This window comes from Triticum urartu, chromosome 7A (genome assembly GCF_056163025.1).
Source record: "Triticum urartu cultivar PI428250 chromosome 7A, HENAU_Tu73, whole genome shotgun sequence".
Classification (NCBI taxonomy): domain Eukaryota; kingdom Viridiplantae; phylum Streptophyta; class Magnoliopsida; order Poales; family Poaceae; genus Triticum; species Triticum urartu.
In genome coordinates this window covers 669,241,617-669,268,887 of record NC_141879.1, presented here as the reverse complement: position 1 = coordinate 669,268,887, position 27,271 = coordinate 669,241,617, and the positions used below count along the sequence as shown (strand labels likewise).

Here is a 27,271-nt window from a genome sequence, read left to right as displayed (position 1 = left end):
TAGCAAGTAGGCCAAAGACCAAATTTCTACTATGTGCAATTCTCTTCTTTTCCGACAAGCGCACTATTTCAGCGTTGACATCGGTTGCCCCTCATGATTATCTTTTTGTCATAGGAAATGTGTTCTTCCAAGCGCGCGCGTATGTTACGCTAATTCTTTGAAGTATTCGTAATTTTGAGAACATTTTTTGACAGGGAAAGCAAAAACAGTTCACTTTGTCAAGTAGTATTTGCGAACAAATTTAGTGTTAAAAAATGGCAAGCATTCATCAATGAAGGTACTTCGGTAATACGTAGTATTAATGGTTACTTGCACAGGAAAGAAACAGAAGAACATCACCGCGGTGAATCAACAACGTGCTAGTGATGAATTAGTGTTGGTAGTACACAAGAAAAGCGGCGGTAACTTAAACCCAATCAACTGCAGGAACCGAAGTCTGCTTTCACTACAAAAGCTATGGTAACTTGAATCTCATCAGTCGAAGGAACTAAAGCCTGTTTTTGTAAGACAGACCAACCTTGTCAGTCATCGCCTGAAGCTTCGCCTGTTCATCTTCCTGATGCTCTGCATGGTGTGGTGTTCATCGTGCTTGTAATTTTGCACATCATATCAATAAACTTGCCCTGACTTGTTTCTCAAAGAGACCAACTCAGCAATCGCACTGCGGGTAACTTCAACGAAGAATCTGACACTCAGATCCTGGCAGTAATCTTCACAGCTACCCTTTTGGTGTGTTCAAGGAACAATCTTGCTCTTTGGAAGAAACATCTATTTCGAAATTTGCTCCGCCAATACCGGTCACCAGTTCCAGCATCAAGTCAGGTAGCCTCCTCCATAGCAATTCTCCATTTCCTGTTCCACAAGCTCATGCAGACTGCCAAAAGCACGAAGGACTTGGCCCTCCATACGGATATAGTTCCTGTTTTCTTCAGCGGTTTTCTAAGGTTCAGAGAACAGATGATTCAGAAAACATGCAGAGCCTCTGCTAGAGCTTATCCTGTGCGCTCCTCCGGGTCAGGCGTTCTGTGCGGGTCTGCTCGTACTGCTCCTCCATGACCGTGTCCATGCCCATGTCGCATCCTTGGCACCACATACCACCGCCAGGAGGTTAAGGATCAAATATATATCTTCAAAGGCCAAACAAAGAATGCATTAGTACTAGCACCGCACAAAGACTAAATTTCAATACCAAGATTGTCCGGTCAAACAAATTACCAGATAAAAGAGCATAATCACAGCATTGCCACAACTCCAAAAGCTCTAGACAAGAACAGAAGGATTCAACCAGTCCAGAAAAGATAATTTGAGCCAACCTTGGCGCAGTGGTGGACCCGGAAACAATTCCGGCCCATAATGTTAGCAGGGAAAAGAGGATCATCGATGTGAATTGGATCAATCCTGCAAAATCAACTATATGGAAAATTACCATAGGCAGAAGGTGACAGAAAGAAACAATGTATTACTGACATCGACTTTTATTACCTGTGCCCTCTTTCTCGGTTCAAATAAATTCCTCTTTGGATGGAAATACGCTTATGGTGTGGATCAAACACATTCCTGTCATCCAGAATGTTTGAAAGCGGTTAGATGTCAGACGCACCAATATATTGCTAATTTAGCTATCCCAAAAGAGAAACCATACACAAGGGTCCTAGTCATTCTAGCATACTTTACACGCTTTTTCCACATCAGGCACTCATCTTTTCCCTTGTGTTTTAAACAATAAAGTGTTCATACATACTCACTTACACACAAACAATACAGGAAATCCATCAAAAGGCTACCTAGATTCTGCCAAATACAAAACAGCAAAAATGTAGCATAAGTGGCAATTTCAAATAAAAATATGAACTTGCTAAGAAGAGGGGCAAGGGATAAATTTTTATTTTTCCATTGCGACTACTGAAGTTTGAAACTCAAAGCTGGCCAAATATCTACATTCATGTGAGCCGATCATTAAAATAGAATATATTATACAGAAACAAATATCTCACAGAAACAGGATACAGTAATTAAGTTAAAAAAGTGTAGATTCCAAATCAAAATGTCATGATTTTTTAAAAAAAATCATGAATACAAATGTCAAAAAAATCAAAATAAAAAATAAAAAAGAATATTAAAACCAAAAGAGAAATAAAGTAATAAAAAACTAAAAACTAAGCAATGCCTTGTAGAACATGCTCAAATAGAGGGAGCTTAGTATCTCAAAGATTTTAAACCAAAGTGAGTTTAAGGGTTGTTAGTTTGAAATGGACTTCTAACTGGTAATGTCCACATTTGCAATAAGAAAGAAAAATGGTGCAACATAATGCATTTTTATTGCTAGTGAATGACAGGAAATAAATTTGTGCACAGAAAGTGGCCTTGTGCACAGTGTTGGGAATAAGCAACTTGTATTCCCATGAGACCATAGGCCGATATATATATACATGTACAGGTGTGGAACATATGCAGGAAACCCCTTATACAACGGGATAAATACAAAGGGGTACATGACTTATATTATAACTCGAACACCCCCCCTCAAACTCATGGTGGATGAACAACACTGAGTTTGGAGAGATAAAAGCCATGTTGTGCTCTAGTCTGAGCCTTCGTCAGGAAATCCGCCAACTGTAACTCGGAAGGCACATACTGAAGAGCAATAACCTGATCCTGCACAGCAGCGCGCACATAGAACGCATCAACACCAATATGCTTGGTGAGCTCATGCTTCACAGGATCGCGTGCAATGCTGATAGCACCTGTACTGTCAGATAAAAGCAGAGTCGGTGTAGTGACAGAAACACCAAAATCCAGAAGTAACCACCGTAACCAAGTCACCTCTGCCGTCAAAAGAGCCATTGCTCGCAACTCAGCCTCGGCACTCGAACGGGAAACTGCAAGCTGTTTCTTCGTCTTCCAGGCAATGAGAGAACCACCAAGAAAAACACAGTAAGCAGAAAGTGAACGGCGATCGGAAGGATCACTAGCCCATGTAGCATCCGAATAGGCCTGGAGCTGTAAACAATGCTGGATCATGAGCACTGGCTAAAAAACCAGCAACAGTGATCACAGAAGCAAAGCGCTCAAACCAGGCGCGGGGGGCTTGCTTAAGGCCATAGAGAGAGCGACGAAGACGACATACCATGCCATCAGGAACAGAATACCCAGGTGGTGGCTGCATGTACACTTCCTCACGCAGCTCACCATTAAGAAAGGCATTCTTAACATCAAGCTGAGATATAGACCAGTGGCGTGCAGAGGCAACGGCAAGAAGTGTACGAACAGTGGTCATATGAGCCACAGGAGCAAAAGTCTCGTCATAATCACGACCATGCTCCTGCTGAAAACCACGAGCCACAAGACGAGCTTTGTGACGCTCAAGAGAACCATCGGAGCGAGTCTTAACCTTGTAGACCCACTTACAAGTGATCGGACGGACTCCGGGAGGAAGAGAAACAAGATCCCAGGTACCAGTGCGTTCAAGAGCAGCAATCTCCTCTGCCATCGCAAACTGCCATTCAGGATGAACAACAGCCTGTCGGTAAGAAGTCGGCTCAAGAACAGCAGCACCAGCGGTGGGAAATCCAAAGCGATCAACAGGCGGACGAGGACGAGAACGCAAGCCATAACTAGGCTGAGAGGAAGATGACGACCCATCCACAGAGGCATCAACTGGTCGTGGACGACGAGTGTAATGCTGAGGAAAAGATGGAATAATAGAAGGAGGAATCGGCAAGGTAGAATCAGGGGGTGGCGACGAAGAAGTCACCGGAGATGAAGGTGTAGAATCCGGTGACAGGCTGGGAGAGGAGACCGGGGAGGAAGTCACCGGAGATGAAGGTGGAGAACCCGGTGACATGTGAGGCGAGGAGATCGGGGATGATGGTGGCTGCAAATCAACTAGATGTGGAGAAGGAGAGGAAGTGGAACGGAGAGGTACAGTCTCGGCGGGAGTGATAGGTGAGTCAGGAAAAGTGAGGAAAGAGATATCTTGCACTGAAAAAGTCGAGGAAGATGGGCGTGGGTAGAAGGGACGAGACTCTTCAAAAGTCACATCTCGAGAGATACGCATCCGACGACCAATAGGATCCCAACAACGATAGCCCTTATGCTCATCACTGTAGCCTAAGAAGACACACTCAACAGACTGAGCGGTCAGTTTGGTGCGTTCGCGAGGGGCAAGAAGAACATAGCAAACACAACCAAACGAGCGAAGCATCGAATAATCGGGAGAACGATCAAAAAGTCGCTCGAAAGGAACACCACCCTGTAGAGCAGCGGAAGGCTGTATATTGATAAGATAGGTGGATGTGGAGACGGCCTCAGCCCAAAAATGAGGCGAGAGAGAGGCAGCAATCATCAATGCACGAGCCATCTCAAGAAGATGTCGATGCTTTCGCTCAGCCACACCATTCTGAGCATGAGCACCAGGACAAGAGAATTGAGAGAGAGTCCCGTGCTCAGCAAGAACACCACGCAACATCTTAGAGATATACTCGCCAGCGGAGTCAGCACAAAAAACACAAATGGGTGAAGAGAACTGAGTATGAACCATGGCAGCAAAACGCTTATAAATAGACAACACCTCAGAACGAGAAGTCATGAAATAAAGCCATGTGTAACGAGAGAAATCATCTATGAAAATAATATAGTATTTATGACCACCTTTCGAAGCGAAAGGGGCCGGACCCCATACATCAGAATGGACTAAATCGAAAGGACGCTTAGACACTGACTCACTATGTGAATATGGTAACTGAATCTGCTTGCCAAGATGACAACCCTGACACTCTAAAGAGACATCTCCTGAGACAAACCCCAGAAGGCCTCGACGAACTAAAGAAGACAACCGAGAACCACACAGATGACCAAGTCGATGATGCCACTGCTGGAAGGAACCAGTGACGGAGGCGACAGAAGCGGAAGAACTGGCGATGGTGGTGGCAGCAGAAGGAACATGAAGCCAGTCCAACTCCCAAAGACCCTGAGAATCACGGCGGCGAGGGCCAACCCCAACCAGAGTGTGCGTGTGACGGTCCTGGACAGAACAAGAGTCAACGTCAAGGATGACGCGACAACCAGAATCCGTAAGTTGACCAGCAGAAAACAAATTCATGGTAAGTCGAGGAACATGAGCAACATCAGGAACAGAATAAGGAGTAGTAAGATTGCCTCTACTAGCAACAGAAAGTGGAGTACCATCAGCAGTGAAGACATGAATAGGAGAATCCAATGATCAAAGAGAGGACAAAGTGGAAGAATGAGAAGACATATGAAAAGAAGCTCCAGAGTCCAGAACCCAGGGGGATGTACCTGACTGTGTAGAGGGTGATTGCTCAGTGCGGGAAGCATCAGTCACAGAACCGACAGTACCCGTCAAGGAAGAACCTGAAGCCGCGAGCAGACGCTTAAGTCTCAGAATATCCTGCTCAGTCAAGGCAATGGCTGAAGCTGTCGAGGTAGATGACGAAGTCCCGGAAGATGATGATCGAGCCTTGCGCAGGTGTTTCTTCTTCGTGTAGCACTGAGACTCAAGATGACCATCATTGTTGCAATAGGCGCAATGTGGACGGGGGCGACCTGAGCCTCCAGAAGGAGTGGGCAAGAGCGGCGGAGCACTCGAGCGAGAAGGGGTCAGTGGAGCAAGTGGCGTAGGAGCACGAGTAGCAAGCACAGAGGGAACCTACAGCAAACCAGCACCACATAAGCGAGTCTCCTCAGCACGAATCTCAGAAAGCGCCTCCATGAGAGAAATACGGCCACGAGCAAACAACTGAGCACGCCGGGGCTCAAACTCCTTACGGAGCCGAGACAAGAACTCATAGACGCGATGAAACTCCAAATTGGCCTGGACAGCCTGGCAACAGGGGCAGGTACGACACCCAGCACTACGAAGAGAATCAAGCTGGCGCCAGATAGCAGAACTCTGTGCATAGAAGTCATCAACAGAAGAGTCACCCTGCTGAAGAGCATGCTCCTGACGGATCACAGAGAGGTATAAGGCATCACCAGAGGGCTGATAGCGCTCACGAAGACGGGTCCACATCTCGAAGACAGTAGAAAGACCCAGAAATTCAGAAGCAAACTGAGGCAGAACACTAGCAGTGAGAACAGCTACAGCACGAGCATCATCATCAAGCCACTGGGTGTAAACAGACAGAGCACCATGATACGTCTGAAGAGCCTCCTCATAAGCCAAAACCCTCTCATCATAAGCACGATCAGCAGCCTCATCAGCAACCTTAGCTGCATCCTTGGTGGCCTGATTAGCATCCGTAGGAAGAACCGATGGAGTTGGCGGAGTAGGGGCCACCGGAGGAACTGGACGTGGCGGACAGCAGACCTCGCCAGAAAGAACACCCCAAAGACGGATGCCACGCATGTGAATGCGCATGAAGCCAGTAAACTCGGTGTAGTTAGTACCATCAAAGATCACCGGACAGCGAGGAACAGCAACATAGCCCGATGCAGCAGACATTTTTTTTAGCAGAGATCGATCAAGGGGCAGCTGGCAGTCGGCGGCTGAAGAACCGCAGGGGCAAGGGCCGGCGGGAGCTGCGTTGATTGGGGCCGGAAGCAGGAGAGCAGGCCGGCTGGGATCCCAAGCAGGCCGGCTGGGATCTGTGTCCACACCAGATCAATCGAAAGCAGGAGAGCAGGCCGGCTGGGATCCCAAGCAGGCCGGCTGGGATCTGTGTCCACACCAGATCAGGCCGGCTGGGATCAGGCCGGCTGGGAGCTGCATCGGTTGGGGCCGGCTGGGATCGAGCCTGCCACTGCGAGGGATCCGATCTGGAGAACGAGCCGAGCTGGAGAACGAGGACGGTCGGGCTGGAGATCGATCCGAGCTGGAGAAGGAGGAGCGGGATGGTGACGATCGGGCCGGCTGGGGAGCGATCCGATCGGGAGATCTCCGGGAGATCGAGAAGGGCTTCGATCGGGAACGAGATAAGCCAGAAGAGATCAATAGCACGAGTTGCAGCGTGCAAAAAAATTGACCTAGCTCTAATACCATGTTGGGAATAAGCAACTTGTATTCCCATGAGACCATAGGCCGATATATATATACATGTACAGGTGTGGAACATATGCAGGAAACCCCTTATACAACGGGATAAATACAAAGGGGTACATGACATATTATAACTCGAACACATAGAAAGTGGCCTTGTTAGCCCACCACGAATGTCCTCTTGTCACACAAAATGTGTATCTATATCTATATCTATACCAATATAAAAAGACCCAAAGTGGCAGATCCAACTAATCTTGGCCGTCAATCCAAGTCAATCCAACAACCTAGACTGCTCTAATGTCGAGAGCTCAACACGTTTAGCGTGTAATTAATACCATACCATATATTGTGCTAAACATATAATTAACACGTAAATAATATCCTACCTAATATCCGCGCAATTAATATACTGCCTAATATTAACGTGCATTGCATCTACACATTTACTAGTTACTTTAGAAGGAAGAAATGCAAAGTGTACATATCACATTAACATCTACTACATGTGTAATTTTGTAAAGAATTCTTAGTTCTGAGAATAGCTTGTGACAGAGAAAGCAAAAATCGATACTTGCACAAGAAAGAAAGCGCAAGAACATCACTACATCAGCGCAACAAATCAAGAACATGCTAGTTTCAAATTTGTGTTGGAGTAAACTACAAAAGCGGTAACTTAAATCTGCTTCGCTACAAAAGCAGGAACCGAAGTGTGCTTCGCTACAAAAGCAGCAACTTGAATCTCATCAGCTGCAGGAAACGAAGTCTGCCTTTATAAGACGAGCCAACGCCGTCACCTGACCATGTCCCTGATGCCATAAAGATTGCTCTGACTGTAACTGAAGAGTAGCTCGGCAATCCCATTGGCGAGTAACTGCAACGAAGAATCTGGTACTCGAGATCACGGCAGTAATCATGGCAGTTACCCTCTTGGTGTGTTCAAGGAACAATCTTGCTGTTCCGGAGAAACGACGATCTGAAAATCGCTTTGCTACACCGGACACCACTTCCAGTATCAAGCCTTGTACCAGCTCCAAGTAGGAGTTGCTTCCTACTCTGTTTCCGAACACAAGTAGCCTCCTTCGTAGAATTTCTCCATTTCCTGTTCCACAAGCTGATGTTGACTGCCAAAAGCACAAAGAACTTGTTCCAGGATGTTCTGATTTTCCTTAGGCATTTCCTAAGGTTCAGAGAACAGATGATTCAGGAAACATGTAGAGCCTCTGCTAGAGCTTATCCCGAGTGCTCCTCCGGATCTGGAGTTCTGTGCGGACCTGCTGTACTGCTCCTCAGTGACCTTATAGGTCTGGCAGCACACGTCATTAGGCGATTCCATTTCCGCATCCTTGGCAGCACATACCACCGGCACGAGGTTAAGGATCTATCGTTTATGGTATCAAGTGGATGAGATTTACATACTTACAAAGTGATTAGATATGCTCGTATTACAGAAGTGATAGGTGCTGTACCTTCTGTGTGCAGAGTGCAGCACCATCTTGCTCTTGCATCCAATTCGGCACAATACCTCAATCAACGGTCTCGGGTTCTAAGCAGCCAGAGGCAAGAGAAGGGCAGCTGGCATTGTACCTTCGAACAAGCCTGCACTAAATAGAAAACCTGAATATGAACATTTTTCTATCAATGTTTTCACACCTACTAGCGCTAAAAACTCACAGGACTACTATTAAGATGTACAGCAGAAAAAAGAAAATAACCTAGAATTAAGACCAGCTTGGAAATTTATCTCTACTGACCTTCTTTTCCACCAGCTGCAGTAGTAACTCGGTGTCTAGAACACAAGCAGAGGCCATTCCAACCCAACAGTTCCTGTAGCTTGTGGACTCACAGGTTCTTTTCATTGCTACAACTCATTAGAATCAATACTTGGAATTATTTTCTTCAGTAGGCTAAATGATGATGCAGGCATGTTACATTCTGCAGTGAACTGCAGTAGCTCGTTCTCTAGAACTGCAAAAGCATCAGCAAAAGCCTGCCATGAAAAGCATCAGAAAATACCGTAAGACTTATTGATCCGTGATTCGCTGGACAAATATTTTTATCTTCAAAGGCCAAACAAAGAACACATTAGTACTAGTACCGTGCAAAGACTAAATTTTAATACCGAGATTCCCCGGTCAAACGAATTATACCACATAAAAGAGCATAATCACAGGATGCCACAACTCCAAAAGCTCTAGACAGCAAAGGATGGATTCAACCAGTCCAGAAAAGATAATTTGAACCAACCTTGATGCATTGGTGGACCCAGAAACAATTCCTGCCCACATTGTTAGCAGGGCAAAGAGGATCATCGATGTGAATTGGATCAATCCTGCAAAATCAACTATATGGAAAATTACCATAGGCAGAAGGTGACAGAAAGAAACAATGTATTACTGACAACGACTTCTATTACTTGTGCCCTCTTTCTCGGTTCAAATAAATTCATCTACTTTGGATGGAAATACGCATATAGCGTGGATCAAACACATTCCTGTCATCCAGAATGTTTGAAAGCAGTTAGAGGTCAGATGCACCAATATATTGCTAATTTAGCTATCCCAAAAGAGAAACCATACACAAGGGTCCTATAGTCATTCTAGCATACTTTAGGGCATCTCCAGCCGCGCCCCCAACAGGCCTCCCCAGGCCACTTTTTCGGCGCCGGCGCCGAAAAAACGGCCCAGTCGCGCCCCCAGGACGCCGAAAATCGCCGGTTCGGACCTTTTTTCCGCCCAGCGGTCACAGGCCGAACCCGGCGCGCCGGGGAGCCGTTGGGGGCTCCGACGCTAGGGAAAAGCACGCCTGGCCCACACCGACAGGGGAAAAGTCAAGGTTTTCTTCCCCCGACTCGCCTCGCACCCCCCGCGCCCTCGGCCACCACTAGCTATATCTTGGCGACGGCCGCCGCCCTACTCCGCTAGATAGCCATTCCCCGCCAGAAAATAGCAGCGCTTCGCCGCGGCAGCCCCTCCCACAGCAGCTGGGCGTTTCCGGCCGCGGAGACGCGGTTTAACGGCGGGTACACGCCCACCGAGCGCAAGGTGTTCGGCGTTTTGCCTGTCTCGGCGATGGACTCGGATGAGGAGGAAGAGCTCGCCACGCTGCTGGGGGAGGAAGCCGCGGCCGACGTCCAGGAAGAAGAGCATCTGATGGTGCTCGCCGCCCTCGCCCAGCTGCTGGCGAGCAATGAAAAGCCGCGGCGAGGTGGCTCGGCGCCGGGGCGGGTGAAAGCAAAGAACCGGCATCATCTGCAAGGCTACTGCATGCTCTACTCCGACTACTTCGCCGATGCTCCACTTCATGGCGAGAGAACATTTCGGCGCCGTTATCGAATGAGCCGAAAGCTCTTCCTCAGGATTGTTAATTCCATCCGGGAGTTCGACAACTACTTCAAGTGCAAGATGGATTGCACTGGCGCTCTTGGATTCACCTCCATCCAGAAGTGCACGACAGCGATGAGGATGCTTGCATATGGAGCTCCCAGTGATTCACTCGACGACTATGGGCGCATGGCCGAGTCCACCAGCATAGAGTGTTTCTACAAGTTCTGTCGGGCAATGGTGGCAGTGTTTGGGCCACAATACTTGAGAACACCCAACGCGGAAGACACTGCTCGGATCCTAGCCCAGAATGCAGCAAGAGGATTTCCTGGGATGCTTGGAAGCATCGACTGCATGCATTGGAAATGGAAGAACTGCCCATTTGGTTGGCAGGGGATGTACAAAGGCGCCGAAGGCGGTTGCAGTGTGGTGCTTGAGGCGGTAGCCACACAGGACCTCTGGATTTGGCACTCCTTCTTTGGTATGCCAGGAACTCACAATGACATCAACGTGCTGCATTGCTCTCCTGTTTTTGCCAAGCTCGTTGAGGGCCATTCTCCTCCGGTGAACTTTGAGATCAATGGGCACCAATACAACAAGGGGTACTACCTAGCAGATGGCATCTATCCGAGATGGTCGACATTTGTGAAGACGATCTCAAACCCTGTGCCAGGAGGCAAGAACGCCTGGTTTGCGAAAGTTCAGGAGGCTTGCCGGAAGGATGTCGAGCAGGCATTTGGTGTGCTCCAATCTCGATTCGCTGTTGTTCGGTACCCCGCTCAGACCTGGTCGAAAGATCAAATGTGGGAGATCATGACTTGTTGTGTCATCTTGCACAACATGATCATCGAGAGCGAGCAAGAAGACCCAGTGTTTGACACTGAACCATACTACAGGCAGGGTCCTCTAGCCGAAGTTGATCACCAGCTACCGGCAACTTGGACTGCCTATCTCAGTATGCGTCAGGAGATCCGAGACCCACAGGTGCATCATCAACTGCAGAAAGATCTGATTGAGCACCTATGGAGGCTCAAGGGGGACGCCGTGTGATGAAATACGAGTTTTTATTTGTTGAACTATATAATTTGTATTGAACTATTTGTTGTTGTACTATTTTGTTGAAGTATTTGATTTTTCTGTGATGAAATATGTGATAAGAAATAATTGTGTTGATAATTGAACGCCGAGACACGGCGAAACCACGCCGAATATGGGCCTATTCTCGCCTATATGGGCCGTTTATTCGCCGAAATTGGGCTGCAAAGTGGGCCAATTTCGGCGCCTGGGGGCGAGCTGGGGGCGACGACTGGGCGCAAAACCGCCCCCAGCGCCGAGTGTATCGCCGGCTCGCCCCCAGGGGGCGATTTTTATGCGTCCTGGGGGGGCCAACGGCTGGAGATGCCCTTACACGCTTTTTCCACATCAGGCACTAATCTTTTCCCTTGTGTTTTAAACAATAAAGTGTTCATACATACTCACTTACACACAAACAATACAGGAAATCCATCAAAAGGCTACCTAGATTCTGCCAAATACAAAACAACAAAAATGTAGCATAAGTGGCAATTTAAAATAAAAATATGAACTTGCTAAGAAGAGGGGCAAGGGATAAATTTTTATTTTTCCATTGCGACTACTTTAGTTTGAAACTCAAAGCTGGCCAAATATCTACATTCATGTGAGCCGATCATTAAAATAGAATATATATACAGAAACAAATATCTCACAGAAACAGGATACAGTAATTAAGTTAAAAAAGTGTAGATTCCAACTGAGCTATGCTATTCAAGATGTGCAACTTACTTGGTTAATAGGCCGACCAAGATGATGTTCATGCTGAAGAAAACGAGTGGTTAACAACACCTGCAAAGGATATTAAAAGATGAAGTTCTTTTCACAAGTCATCTCAAGAGTGAATGTCATTAATTAATACAATATGCTAACATGAAAAGTAAGACCAGGCGGTAAGCATCAACTATGTTATCCAAAGGTGAAAATATATAAGAAAATATAAGTTACCTGGGGATCGTGCTTGTAATGCTGTTAGACATACATTATCAATCACAACAATAACAACAACAACAAAGCATTTAGTCCCAAACAAGTTGGGGTATGCTAGAGGTGAAACCCATACGATCTCGGGACCAACTCATGGTTCTGTCACATGGATAGCAAGCTTCCACGCACCCCTGTCCATGGCTAGTTCTTTGGTGATACTCCGGTCCTTCAGATCTCTCTTTACGGACTCCTCCCATGTCAAGTTCGGTCTACCCCGGCCTCTTTTGACATTATCAACATGTTTTAGTCGTCCGCTATGCACTGGAGCTTCTGGAGGCCTACACTAAATATGGCCAAATCATCTCAGACGATGTTGGACAGGCTTCTCTTCAATCGGTGATACCCCAACTCTATCTCGTATATCATCATTCCGGACTCTGCCCTTCCTTGTGTGGCCACACATCCATCTCAAGATGCGCATCTCCGCCACACCTAACTATTGAACATGTCGCCTTTTAGTCGGCCAACACTCAGTGCCATACAACATTGCAGGTCTATAAGGGCTCAAAGCTGACCCCTGCTGTTCAATGCTACATACTAAACAAATCCAAAACCCTGCAAATGTTGCCTTCCAGCTTCTCTTTTTCTTTAGTTGAACCATCACCATGACAACATTAAAAATCAGAAATCACACAAAAACTATCATTATTTCATCCTTAGGATCATTTAAGGCGACATGTATATAAGCATCAAGTTAAAAATATTACTACTTTTAATGGGAAATCATTAGTGCTTTCAAGCATGTGACAACTGACAAGAACCAAGAGCAGTGATGATAATTCATACTATGTATAATAGACATGATGCCACTTAAGTATGGCAATAAATTTATGTATAAATCATATAAGATCATTCTACGTAAGGCAATAATCCATAACTACAAGAGCCTAGGCAGACACTTTGTGGTTCTGATCAATTGGGGTTGAAGCAGCTCGACAACCCAACATGCCAACATCATAGATGAGGTCCAGGGTATACTTTGAGAAAGAGCTATTCCTTTTTCAGACCTTGCCACTTCTATATCAAGGAAGTACTTGAGTCGACCAAGATCTTTAACTTCAAATGCCTTACTCAGGCACCCCTTTAACCTTGCTATCTCTACGTCATCTTCGCCGGCGATAATGATGTCATCAACATAAACAGCGACGATGGTCATTGTCCCTTTAGGGCTCATTCGGTTTGGAAGAAATCTAAACGTAGGAATTTAAGTAGTATAGGAATTTGATAGGATGGCACTTGCCACCCTAAGGAATTGACTTACCTCGTTCCTACGCGCAAAATGAGCTTTGAGTGGATGTGTAGTTTCATCCAAAAGCATAGGAAATGAATAGTATTCCTACGAAATTCCTTTACGGATTTCCTACAAACCGAATGCATATATAGGAAATTTTCCTCTGGAATCCTTGTTCCCATGTTTTTCCTATAAAAATCCTCCAAACCGAATGAGGCCTTAAGAGTGTCTATAGAACAATGTATGGTCACCATTTCACCATCCATACTCATGCCACAGACCATCCGTCTAAACTTGTCAAACCAAGCTCTTGGAGACAACTTCAGTCCGTAAAGAGCTTTCTTTAGACTGCATACCTTGACAATAGTCTCTCTTAGAAGTCTAGAACCTAGGTGGAATCTCCATGTATACCTCCTCCTGCAAGTCCGCATGCAAGAAGACATTCTTCACATCAAGTTGGTGTTAAAGCCACACGAAATTTGCCGCACAGGAGAGCAAAATCCTCACGGTGTTCACCTTTGCTACTGGAGCAAAGGTCTCATCGTAGTAAATGCCATATGTTTGGCTGTAACCCCTCGCCACAAGCCTTTCTTTGTACCTTTCAACCTTTCCTTCTGCATTTTGCTTCACAGTGTACACTGTGTATACCCACTTGCAGCTGACTGCTTTCTTTCCTGTCGGAAGGGGTATTAATACCGATGTCTTATTCTTACACAGAACCTCCGGCTCTTCCACCATGGCCACCGCTCCCGTTATGCCCTTCCGAACTCGATACCTACGCTTCCGCCGTGCTCGCCACTGGCGGCCACCTCCATCGCGCTCGCAACCGCATGCTACCTCTTCACCATCTCCAAGTAGGTTGTGCCTCATCTCCATCTCTAGAAGGTTGGTGCCTCATCGCCTTCTACGGAGGCCAACGTCCCACCGCTCCAAGATGCCCCGACGTTCCAGCTGGTCGACACCTCACCATCTTCTCAAGGAGGCCGGCGCCCATCCGCAATCTCCGCGATGTCCATTGTTGCAGGTCACAATCTCAGCTCCCTCTTTTGCTGCCGCCGGACCTCACAAACAGCAACCTGTCCTGTCGACATGCCTCTCTAGGGGACCATGCCCCTTCACACGCGCCCTATACGCTGCTCTTCCATGCTCCGCTGCTCTCTTCTTTCGTAAGACAAAGCTAATTCTGTAAAAGAGTAGAAAAACAAAAAAAGGTACAATGTCTTCATTGGACACAATTTCTCTTCCTTGTTGTGTGGTGGCTTTTTAGGCTGTCGCACATGCATTGTCCAGCGATGCTTGGTGCTCCTCCATCTATGACGTTGCTCACCCCGGTGCCTTCCGTAGGCTACGATAGTGGCTCTACAATGACTCCTCTCGCGACCCCTACAAGCGGTGATGGTCGTTGTACACAAACTTGCCTCACGGCTTCCATTAGTAGTGTTCGTGCACATCACTCCACCGGCTACGCCATGTGCGCCTTCCCTTTGCAACTGGTCCTCGTGTGCATGTAACCTCGTCTCCACCGATTCTACAACAGGTACTAGTCATCATCTAGGCTTACACAAGTGGTGGCGGCCACTCCTCTCTGGTGATTCTATGTCGACCACTTCAGCAATGTCCTTCACCTTGTAAGAGATTGCACGACTTTTGACACCGACTTACTGCTTCTGGTTCTTCATTGCCTGATGCTTCTTCGTTGACCTCTGCAGTTGAGCCCTTGACTAAAATGGCCCTGTAAGTTTGGGTTAGTTTGGACTCAACTAACCCAAAAATATCCAAACGGGGAGGGTTTGGGTTAGACACCCAAAAAATCTAACCCACCCAAAAGGTGCTTATTTGGGTTAGTCCTCCTTGGGACCACGAAAAAAGGAAAGACCTTTTTCTCTCACTCTCCCCGCAGATCCCTCCCCACTTCCTCGAAGCTTCTCGTCCTCTCCCTCCCTCTCGCACCGCCCGTGAAGGCGCCTCACCATATCCACGCTCCCGTCCACCGCCGGTAAGCAGCCCCACCCTATCCTCCCGTTCCAACCCCCTCGTCTCCCCGCAGCCCGCCAATAAGCAGTCGCGGCTCCTTGTGCGGCCCGTCCCCGTCGGCCTCGGCCAACATGACTCCTTGCGCAGGGACGACGGATTCAGTCGGCGGGCTGCGCAAGAGGCCAGCGCGGCTCCTTGCCGGGCGAGTCCCCGTCTGCCTCAGCCAGGGCTCGCTCCGCCAAATCCGGCAAAAAATAGGGTCCAAAGTAGCCAAATGATTGAGAAAGAGCATTTATTGTCAATCTAACCCTGCCATCCAAACACCTCTTTGGTTAGAGTTAGTTCAGGGTTGCTTCACGGTTAGAATCTAACTCTAACCTCTAACTGAGTTAGAGTATCCAAACAAGGCCAATGTAGATTACACGACTTCTGTGTCTGCTAGCTACTTCTTTTGGTTCTCCATCGACAGGTTTTGCAAGTTTTGCTACTGATTCTTCTGGTACTGTGAAAACACTTTTTACACAATCAGGTACGCCTCCATGGATCCTTGGTACTGGAGCGTCTTTTCATATGGATCCTTGGTACTGGAACGATCCCGATCACTTCTGGAAAACTGCTTCTTGTTCTTCGTCACGTGATGCTTCTTCATCGACCTCTTCAGTTGAGCGGTTGAGCCCCTTACTATGCTGGAGATTACACGACATCACTGTCTACTAGCTACTTCTTTTGGTTCTCCATCGACATGCTTTGTAGGTTTTGCTACTTACTCTAAAGGAACTAAGAGACCACCATTTTACAATATCAGGTACACCTCCATGGATCCTTGGTACTGGAGCATCTTCTCATATGAGTTGTGATTCTACCAATTTGTCTTCGATTGCACCTCTAGATTCTCATGTTCATGTTCTTAGATGGTACTTCCCTCCCGGTCAATAGTCGAGGCACTCTTGCCACTTCATCTTTTCATGATCCTTCTTTTCCTCATGTTACTCAACTTTAGTACACTCGGCATTGCATGTTGTGGATTCTTCTGATGAGCCATCTCCCTCGACTACTATGTCTTCTTCTGCTGGCAACGCACTGCCTCCAACTCAACCTACTTATGGCTTCCGAGCTCGTCCCGCTTCTGCCTATGAACCGCTACGGTTATTGCGCCGCTCTTATCATAACGTTGTTAATCATCTGAATGGCATCGACAATTGATGCTCTTGGCAGCATCAGCGTGTGGGATCACATTTCTCTTCCCCCTCATGCTCATCTCATCACTTGGAAGGGAACCTAAAAGATTAAGATTCGGATGGTTCTCTTGAGCGTTACAAAGCTCGTCTAGTGGTGAGAACATGGTCATGACTACGATGAGACATTTGCTCCCATATGGCCCACATGACCACTCTTCGCACACTTTTCATTGTGGTTTATGTTCGCCATTGGTACGTGCCTCAGCTTGATGTCAAGAATGCCTACATGTAGCCACTACCTGGGTATTCTCTTCCGGATGGCATGGTTTGTCGTCTTCGTCACTCTCTATATGGTCTTGAGTAAACACATCGTCTCTGGTTTAAGCACCTCGTCTCAGTGGTGACTGCGACTGTTTTTTCGGCGAGTGCTCATGATCCTACACTTCCAGCCACCTTTCAAATCATGGTCGAACACTTCTTCAATATGTCGATCATCATTGGCAATGACTAAGCACATTGCCTTTGTGAAGGCTTGTCATAATGAGTTTCTTATGTCTGATTTTGCTCCTCTTCACTTCTTCCTTGAGATCGAGGTTTCTTCTACCTCTAATGGCTTCTTTATTTTCAAATATAAGAATATCCATTATCTTCTTGCTCATGCTGCTCTTACTGATGAGCGCACTATTGGGACTCCTATGGAGCTCAACATCCACCTTTGTGTCCACCTCCGCTCCCAGCAAGTCTAGATGGGTATCCTTTGCCTAGTTGCGGGTTGCTATGTGTGCTGTCTCGATCCCACATCCCGTGTTCCCTTGTTGGGCGACACCATAAACACATGCTCGAGCAACACCAATGGTGAGCAGAAGCTTGGACAATTGGCGCATACCTGGATTTTACCCACGGGACGCGCCCGAGAACATGGCGCTACCTATCGTCGGGGCCAAGGGCACAATAGGAGAACGTGGGATGCTTAATCAAGTGCGTGACACAAAATCCGCAAACAGGATAAGGACACCAAGCCGGCTCGGCGGGGAACAGAGAGTGCACAAGAACGTGGAATGTTGGATCAAGTCCCTCTGTCGCCACCGTCAGTCTCTCCGCCTTTGTTGCCCTGTTTACCATTATTTTCAGTAGTGGCATCATCTCCTTGAGTCACTTATGTGGCTCTCATCTCTCATCCTTAGTTAGACATGGTCTTCTTGGATCTGTCTCCGGCGATGTCTTTAGACCGTCAGGGTTGTTGGCATAGACTGTCTCAGCATACTATCGACCTTGTTCACTCTGTGTCTGGGGTTCATCCCCCTTTGCCTTGAAATGAGATCCTCGGTAGCATATTATCTTTATACATGATTTCTCACGACACACCTAGATATACTTTATTTCTTCTCGCAGTGAGGTCTTATCTATACATAAACATTTTGCTGCCATGGTTCACATCCACTTCTCTACGCCTATTCGTGTGTTATGTGATGACTATGCTGGAGAGTGTATCTCCAAGCTCTTGTGTCGAGTCCTTGCTGAGCAGGGTACTCCTGCTCAGATCTCTTGTCCTAGTGCTCATGCTCAGAATGGCATCGCAAGCATCATCGCCTTCTTGAGACGGCTCGTGCATTGATGGTCGTCGCCTCTCTTTCGCCGCATTTTTGGACCAAATTTGTCACCACTAATCTATATCATCATCCTTTAGCCATCCACGGCTCTACAGGGTGGCGTTCCTTTCAAGCGTCTCCTTGATGTTTCTTAATCTATTCAACGCTTCAATTGTTTGGTTGTGTTTGCTATGTCCATGCCCCTGGTGAAGGCATCAAACTGGCTGGTCGATCTGTTGAGTGTGTCTTCGTAGGATACAACGATCGGCATAAGGTATATCTCTGTTAGGATAGTGCTGGTTGTCCGATGCCTGTTTCTCGAGGCATGACTTTTGATGAGTCTCGTCCCTTGTACCCGTGTCCATCTTCCTTAACTTTTTCGGTGGAGGATATCTCTTTCCTCACTTTTAACGACACTCGTATCACTCATGTTGAGCCCTTATCCATTCACCGTGTTGCTCCTGCTTCTCCGATTATTGCAGATAAAACATCTCTCCTATGATTTTCTCACCTCGCTTATCATAGGATTCTACACCTTCGTCACCGGAGGCTTCCTTGTCACCACCACCTGAGATTGTCCCGATGATTCCTCCTCGTATTCTTCCATCTTTTCCTCATCTTTTCCTCACTTTATACACGTCGTCCGCATCTTGTGGATGCATCTACTGATGTGCCATCTTCCGTGTCTCAGACTACTTATGGCTTGCGTCCTCATCCACTTCCGCCTGTTGACCGCCTTGGTCTTCCAAGTGTTGGCGCTGCTGTTCTTGAGCCGACTTCTTATCATGATGTTGTTGTTCATCCCAAATGGCAGCTTGCAATGACAAAGGAGATTATTGCTCATGAGCATATCGGCACATGGGATCTTGTTTCTCTTCCTCCTCGTGTTCGTCTCATCACTTGTGGGTCTACATGGTTAAGACTCGTTGTGATGGTTCTTGAGCGTTACAAAGCTTGTCTTGTGGCGCAAGGCTTTCAGCAGGAGCATGGTCTTGATTACGATGAGAATTTTTGCTCATGCGAACAATATGACCATTGTTCGCACACTTCTTGTTGTGGCCTTTGTTCACCACTGGTATGTGTCTCGACTTGATGTTAAGAATGCCTTCCTTAATGGTGAGCTGCATGAGGAGGTTTACATGCAGCCATCACTTGGGTATTCTCTTCCTAGCGACATGCTCTTTTTAATCGCTCTCTAAATGGCTTTAAGCAGGCCCTTCATGCCTGGTTTGAGCGTTTTGCCTTTGCGGTAGTTGTCGCAGGTTTTCAACCAGTGCTCATGACCCTACGTTGTTTGTCCACCTTATTGCTCTTGTTCGTCACGACCCCGAGTATATTGCCTTTGTGAAGGCACGTCTTAGTGTGCAGTTTGAGCATATGCCTGACCTTTGCCCTCTTCGCTACTTTCTTGGGGTTGAAGTCTCTTCTTGCTCAAAAAAAGATATACAGGATCTTGCTCGTGCTGCCCTTAATGATGAGCGTATTGTTACAACTTCCATGGAGCTTAATGTTCACCTCCATGCTGCTGATGGTGACCCTCTATCTGATCCGACGCTTTACCGTCATCTTATTGGGAGTCTTGACTATCTCGCTTCCACTCGCCCAAAAGAAGAAACAGACTACAGTGCCCCTTGTTTGTGTGCACCTCCTCCCGTGGTGCTGTCACGCCACCGTCCTACTCTACTTTCCACTATATGCTCTGCAGCATTGTTGTCATCGTGGCTAGGATGGTGGCAAACTCTCTACGGTGCCTCTAGAGCCTTCATCCTCTCAAGTGGCATAAACAGTCGAATGGGACAATGTTGCCATGGCTGCTAGCATTCCCTCTCTCTGATCGTGAAGTGTTTGGGAGTGAGACTAAGAGAAATACGGGACAAGAAGATGATGGCTAGCGCATTAGGGGAATAAGGCATAAACAGAATTGTTGAGATGAGTTAGGCTCACTACCAGAATGGTTGGTGTATTCTTCTCCAACGTGTGTGCCACACTTTTGATGCAACAGGACCAAGTGGGATATAGTCATACTCTATCAAGCCCAAACGATAACTTCTTTGGCAAATTTAACCCATGCTTTCAAATAATAATTTGATCCGAACACTAAAGATAGCGTTAACCATAATCCTTTATATCACACCATATTTTAGAATCTAATAACATTTAAGGCGAATTTGAAAAGAAGTGTTTGAGAATTCAATAAACATTCACAGGTTCAAAAAATATGTTTGCAAATTCGAAAAATGTTTACGAACTCAGAAAATGCTCACGTATTCAAAATAAGTTTGTGAACTCAAAATGTTTGCGGCCAATTTAATACTCACGGAATATAAATAAGTTTGTGAATACCAAAATTGTTGGCGTATCTCTCAGATCGTGAAATGACCAAGAGAAATACGGAAAAGGAGATGATGACTAGCATATTAGGGGAAGTGAGGCCCAAACAGAATTGTCGAGATGAGTTAGGCCCACTATCAAAATGGTTGGTGTATTCTTCTGCAAAGTGGGCCACGTTTGCAATGATGCAACCAGGACCGAGTGGGATATTAGCCATACTCTCAACCGCAAATGATAATTTTCTTTGTTTCAACAAACTTTACCCTACTTTCAAATAATAATTTGACCCAAACACATAGCGTTGACCATAATTCTTTATACATCACACCATATTTTAGAATCTACCAAGATGTACGCCATATGAAAAAAAGAATATATCTACGCATGTAATTAATATGTAACCATTATATAGGGAGATTTTCCTAGATGTCTAGACCCATGTCTATACTCTACAACACCTTTGATACTCTACAACATTGTACATTTGTAAATAGAAAGGTATGGCTTAATTTATCACCATCGTAATCCCTATTCCAAGCTAGGGGTGTGCATTACATGATGGAAAATACAAAAATCTCTGAACTTTGCCAAACTTCGGAAAAAAACTTACGGAAGTAATTACAACTCAAATAGTTATGTTTGGTATTTTCAAAAGGAAGATATAATGACAAGGTGTTTAACAAATATGCATGCATGTTGTGAGTGAACAAAACAAATATCATGATAGATACTAAGAAACAGAATGCATACCGCCACTAACACAGCCACCACTAGCTCCGTCATGGAATATTGAATGGTAAATAGCCCACCATGCTAACTCAGCAGCTTCCTCAACTGACATGTTGAATTGAATTTGTAACTGAAATGTAAAGCACAAACATAAGGGATGCAACTTCAAGATAATATGAACAATGAGCAAAGCAACATATAGAGGTATAAACCTCATCCAAGATACCATAAGCATACAGAGAGCTAGAGAACCTGCTTCCCTTGAGCCTTGCACCCTCGCTATCAACATAGTACCAATGTTTTTCTCTTTTGGAATAAGCTAGCACATATGCCCATGTGTTGCAAAGGGGCATAAATATTCTAGCAGTTCAACACCCATCGTCTACGATTTGAAATTCTGGTCGAGAAAAGAGATGTTAAGTTTTCATAAAAATCCTGATACTATACAACAATGGAACTTTGCCACTATATCTACCATTGCTGTTAAACTGAATCAAGGAGGTCAGCTATAAACCATACTGCAAGCAAGATAAGTACCACAAAAACACTAACTGTTAAGCACCTGCTGAGTAGGGTCATATACATTAATCACAATGCAGGAGAATTTCTCTTTTATCCTTGTTAGCGGCACACCATTATAATGAGCACCAGACCCCACAAATACATCATATATCTAAATAATCCAAACTCACATGTATCAAAAATACACCTGCAGAACCCACAGAGGGATCTGCTGATACAGAACCATTTGACAACCGAATAGATAAAAATAGATTATGTCCTTGGCGATGAAAGAAGGATTATCTTTGGCGGCATCTCTAGGCTACCATCAAATAGTAGCAGAATCAGACTGTTTAGAAGTAATCGAAGCATGTGCTGAAGTACTTGGTGGCATGAAGGAGCTGCAGTTTTAGTGGATTACGTTGACTTGATTGTGGAAATAGGTACGGTTCAGTTTGCTCACTGTTATCGGGAGGCCAATGCCGTCGCACATGAGATTGCTAAGCATAGCTATGAGGACCATTTATCATGTAATTGGGTAGATGAATCCCCTTTTATTCATGAATCTCTTGTGAACGATGTAAGTTTACTTATTTGATTAATAAAGTAAGCCATGAAGGCATTCACTCAAAAGAAAAAACATAAAATGGCCAGGTTAGCCTGTACCATATATAATTTCTCCCCTCCCGCTGCACAAAAACCAATTGAACCTATTGTTTTCAATCCAACGGTAATTAATTTGCTCTACCCAATTGTGTTTCACTCGCAGCAGCTGCTAAATTTAGTTGTAATGTCCATAAACTAAAGAAATTTAGATGGGATATACATGGCAACGTGCAAGCTAGAAATTCAGTATTGGCCATGTTTTGGATTAGGTAAAAACTGCCACACTCGCCAACATTTTGTTAGCAATATGCTTAAAATCCATGATCAGAATAGGAAGGCAGCAGAACCGTTTACATGTTAGTTAGTAATAAGGTTGACGCTACTTCCATGCATGAAAATAACACTGATTTGTAGTCCAGTTGAAAACAGCCTACCCAAAAAGCCAAAGTATAAGGCCATGTAAAAATATACCCAGTTGATTTATGTTCATTCCAATCCAATTAGCATAACTACAGAAATATAGTGTATACTGATTAGATATAATCGACATCATGTTAGGGCTGCAATCTATCACTACAGCTTGGCAACTAACAAGTATCAGATCAGACAAGGCAACGGCAACTTACTAGCAGTATAGGTTACCAACCAACAAGCTAATCAGAATGAAATTATACTCTCAGCACAGCGCAAGAAAGGCATGTGTGCATCTTTGCTCCCTAAAATAATAATCAATTAAAGAGCCTGAAGTGTGTTGTTTGTCAAATGTGCCCTTTTTGAGTTCATAGTAAACTTGATATGTCCCTCTCTAAACTTGCATACTACATGTCTAACGTTTACAGTCATGAAGATTTAATCCTGGTAATTAAATAGATATAATACCGTAGTCATCAATCATCATTATAGGTTTCACTTTTTGTTTGCAAACTTTGCAGACTGTACGTACATGGCAAGGTAATAACGATGGAAGCTAAAAATCATTTCTTTTTCAAAAATGGCAGAGATGCATTTAGCTTGGCATGTGATCCAGCGTACCTCAGATGGAGCACCGGCGGTCGGTGTTCCGGTGAAGTAGGTAGAATGGCAAGATTGTATGACGGTATATGGAGCATTGGCAGTCGGCGTTCAGGCGAAGTTGGCAGAGCGGCGAGATTGGATGCTTCCATAGAGCGCTCGACGCCTTCTATGTGGCAAAGGAGGGCAGTTCATGTGGACAAAAGAGGGACTTAATACTTTTTGTGATGTGAATTAAGGAAGATGTAAATTAAGGATAACCACACATTAAAGAATGGCTTCTACCAGTTCCGTCCAACACGTGCACAAAGAATAGCAGCTCTTTGACTACAACGACATTATGCCCTAGCACATCATGAAGAGACCTCCATTACATAACCGACCATTATGCGAACAGACAACCATATCATAACTGACCATCAATATATGTATAAACAGTACAACACAAAACAGTAAACATGCTGGACAAACACGTCAAAATCATTGATAGACAAGCATGGAATGCAACAAAAATGTCCGCCTCTGTACAGACCAACACACCATTGTTTTGTTCGAAGCTAAACTTCAATTGTGCACTTAAACCCCACATTTAAACCACAATATATTATGAGCTGACAGAAATCCTTGAATAGAAGGATGCAATCTCACATGCCTCAAAGATAGATTTGTGTATCTTGCAGGGCATCCAGGTCCTAGTAACTTAGTTGATCTTAACTTAATTGGAGCAATTTCCAATAGACTCGAATATCACCTATTCTGATATGTTTGCTCTGTATTAACAGTCAAACAATTTGCTTGATGGATGCACTTCATCATAAATTAGGTGCTATGCTTACCAAACAAAAACTTAACCTAATGGCTACAATAATAATCCAGAATTAAACCAGGAACTTGCATTGGGCGGTAAGGGAAGCCTGCAGTTTTAGCCCCTCACAGATTTTCCTACCAACTATGTATCATCAATTTTTGCACGGAGAGGATCCAGTCATGTACAAACTAACCGGAAATTTTCTGTGTACGTCTACGTCCTAGTGTGTCATCTTTATATCAGATTAAATCATCAAAGCAAAGCCCATCTGACAAGTAAGCGGAGAGAAAGTCGATTGCCTAAGATCAGCAAGACTGACACTGAAGCCGAGTATCTATAGGTCACAAAGGAAAAATTGTGGTGGATGGTTTCATAAGTTTAGTGCCGAGGAAGCCGCGATGCTGACCTGGATACGCTGCGACAGAAGGTAGAGGTGACTACCGCCGACCACCATGCATCAGAGACAACGGAAATGACATTTCAGACTCCTGAAAAGTGTGAAGTTGCAACAGAAATGACATTTTATTAGGAATTCATCAGAAGTAGCATAAACCTATGGTTACGAAATACAGACCACTACTGAGCCTGGACACCGTATAATTGTTGCAATGGACTATTAAACATGGGGTTGCAATCTATGAAGTAGTGCTTATTCGCATTAAAAAAATGGAAGCATTACAGACTATCTAGCAAGGATTGAAGAGTTGGCAGCTTACAAGAATATATTTTTCTGAAGTTTTGCTGGTCCATTGACATCTAACAGCAGATACTAGTTGCATAGAATAGTAGTTGGTGCACGAATCAGAATCAATTGTGTTCGTGGATGAATTGCATTGCATAAGGACAGCTGCAATTGCATCGGGGCATCAATGACAGAAGGGCCAAGATGAGAGACGGCAGCAAGAGCAAGCCTCCAAAGCCCTCGGGCCGGAGGCGGAGCGGCGCGAATCCTGAAGGTGTGGCCGGAGGAAAGACGCGGACGGGGGACGCGCCGAGCGGCGCAGGCCTCCGAAGTGCGGCGCCAGGGAAGGAGCCGCCGATTCCGCCGCCCTGATCTGGCAGCAGCTCCAGAGCTAGGGTTCCGCCGGCTGGTGCGAATACTGGCAATTTAGGAAGATTTTTGGGGCGGCGGAGGAGACGGAGACGGGGAAGCGGGGGGGATTGGGGAATCGAAGAGGAAGAGGCGGCGGGGGCGCGGCGAAGTCTGTGGGGAAGGATGTGCCTGCCGTTGCCGTGCCAGAAGAAACTGGGTTGGAGTTGGACTTCGTTGGGCCATATGTTGAGGCCCAGGCGGGCGTTGGAATGGGGCGGCTTCGTTGGTGGACGTACTTCTTTCTTAGTGAATTATAGGGATTTTTTTGTCTAAAAAAAGGTGAATTAGGGATTTTATTATTCAACGTTCAAAACATAAGGGATACCAAGCAATTTCAGGAAGTATCCCTACCCACATATGGCGTCCTACAGGAAGAGTCAGAAGCTGCTTTTGCTATTGCATGTGCTTCAAAGTTGGCCTCTCTATTCTCAAACCGAAAGCCGTCATTTGCAAGATCCTAGCTTCTGTGATCGATCTCGCTCGGAACCAAAGCATAGGATGTTGCAGCACCATTGTTGATGTTTGAAATAACTCCAATACAATCCCAGGCAATAACCAGGTATGTGAGATTGAGGTTCCAGGCAAGGGCGAGAGCCTCATTGCATGCATGTGCTTCCACGCTAGCTGGCTCTACTAGGCCGTCAAAAACAAAAACAGAGGTTCACACGTTACAGCCCTCCTTTCCCCTACAGACATCCGCCACTACACCCATATTGCCATGGCGAGATAGTCCACCATCAACTTTTTTTTCCAGCTTCTCCCCCGGGTGTCATCCATCTACAAACCCTCTGACAAGGTGTAGCCGAAGAGTTAATGGAACCAGGATTCCAAGCAACAACTATTTTCAGGTTTTCAAGATATTTGTTTGATAAAGTACAGCTTTGTAAGAGGACTCTTAAATTTGTCGTCATGTATCTCCCGTTTCCTCGCCCACCAGATAGCCCACATGGTGATTAACACCCGAGCCAGATCCGATTGATTCATGGATTCAAAAAGCCAAAAAAAGCCATAGATGTGCAACATTTGTCTGATTCGATATCACATGCTCTAGCACCTCTTCATCTCCTAGTGCCCAAAGGCATTGAGCCATGAGGCACTCGAAAAGCAGTGGATCGAACACGACACCTTGCGCTTATGAGCGCACATGGCCAGCCACTTGAGCTGATGAGTTTTGGTGGCTAATACGTAGGGCGGAACATTAAGAACTATCAACAGTGACATATCTGAGGCATATTTTGAAACTTCAAAACGAATGCTTTTTTTCAAAAGGTTAATATTTTTTGAAACCCAACCGTTTTTTCAAAATTGTGAATGTTTTTTCAAAACTCAACATTTTTTGAAATATCTCCAATATTGTTTTGAATCTTGCACATTTTTTGACATTTAAAACTTTTTTGAAAACAAAAATATTTATGTAACTCTGACCAAAATTTGAAACCGCAAACATTTTTTAGATCTGTGATTGTTTTTAAAACGGGGTCATTTTTTGAAATTCTGAACACATTTTCCAAGTGCAAATACTTTTTCAAATTTGCGACCATTTTTTGAAATACAAACATTTTTTAAATTCTGAACAAATCTCAAATAGTTGTTCAAAATATATTTTTTTGAAACACTAACCTTTTTGAAAATGTGAATATTTTTTTCAAAACTTAAAAAAAATTGGACGCAAACATTTTTCTAAATCTCAAATATGTTTTATAACACAAATATTTTTTTTGAATCTTGATTTTTTTCAATTGGAAACTTTTTTAAATGCAAACATTTTTTGAAACTCCAAACGATATTTGAAACAGCAAACATTTTTTGGATCTATTATTTTTTTTAAAAAGGGAACATTTA

The 27,271-nt window shown here is 45.1% G+C and overlaps 1 long non-coding RNA gene across 21 annotated transcripts; it reads right to left on the bottom strand.

Moving 5' to 3' along the window:
* Positions 1-264: 264 nt before the first annotated feature.
* Positions 265-25,588, bottom strand: LOC125519693 (uncharacterized). 21 transcript variants are annotated; one of them, XR_015611338.1, is made up of 15 exons: positions 25,053-25,587; positions 24,743-24,824; positions 23,814-23,873; positions 23,550-23,697; positions 21,663-21,807; positions 21,432-21,540; positions 12,124-12,183; positions 9,414-9,491; positions 9,245-9,341; positions 8,752-8,987; positions 8,467-8,596; positions 7,153-8,378; positions 1,483-2,363; positions 1,216-1,398; positions 265-1,127 (listed from the first exon to the last, which is right to left on the bottom strand). It is a non-coding gene; the product is annotated as an uncharacterized LOC125519693 (long non-coding RNA). The 21 variants fall into 21 exon arrangements; XR_015611341.1 differs by having other exon boundaries at positions 23,550-23,694; XR_015611354.1 differs by lacking the exon at positions 23,814-23,873 and having other exon boundaries at positions 8,467-8,601; positions 25,053-25,588.
* Positions 25,589-27,271: the final 1,683 nt, after the last annotated feature.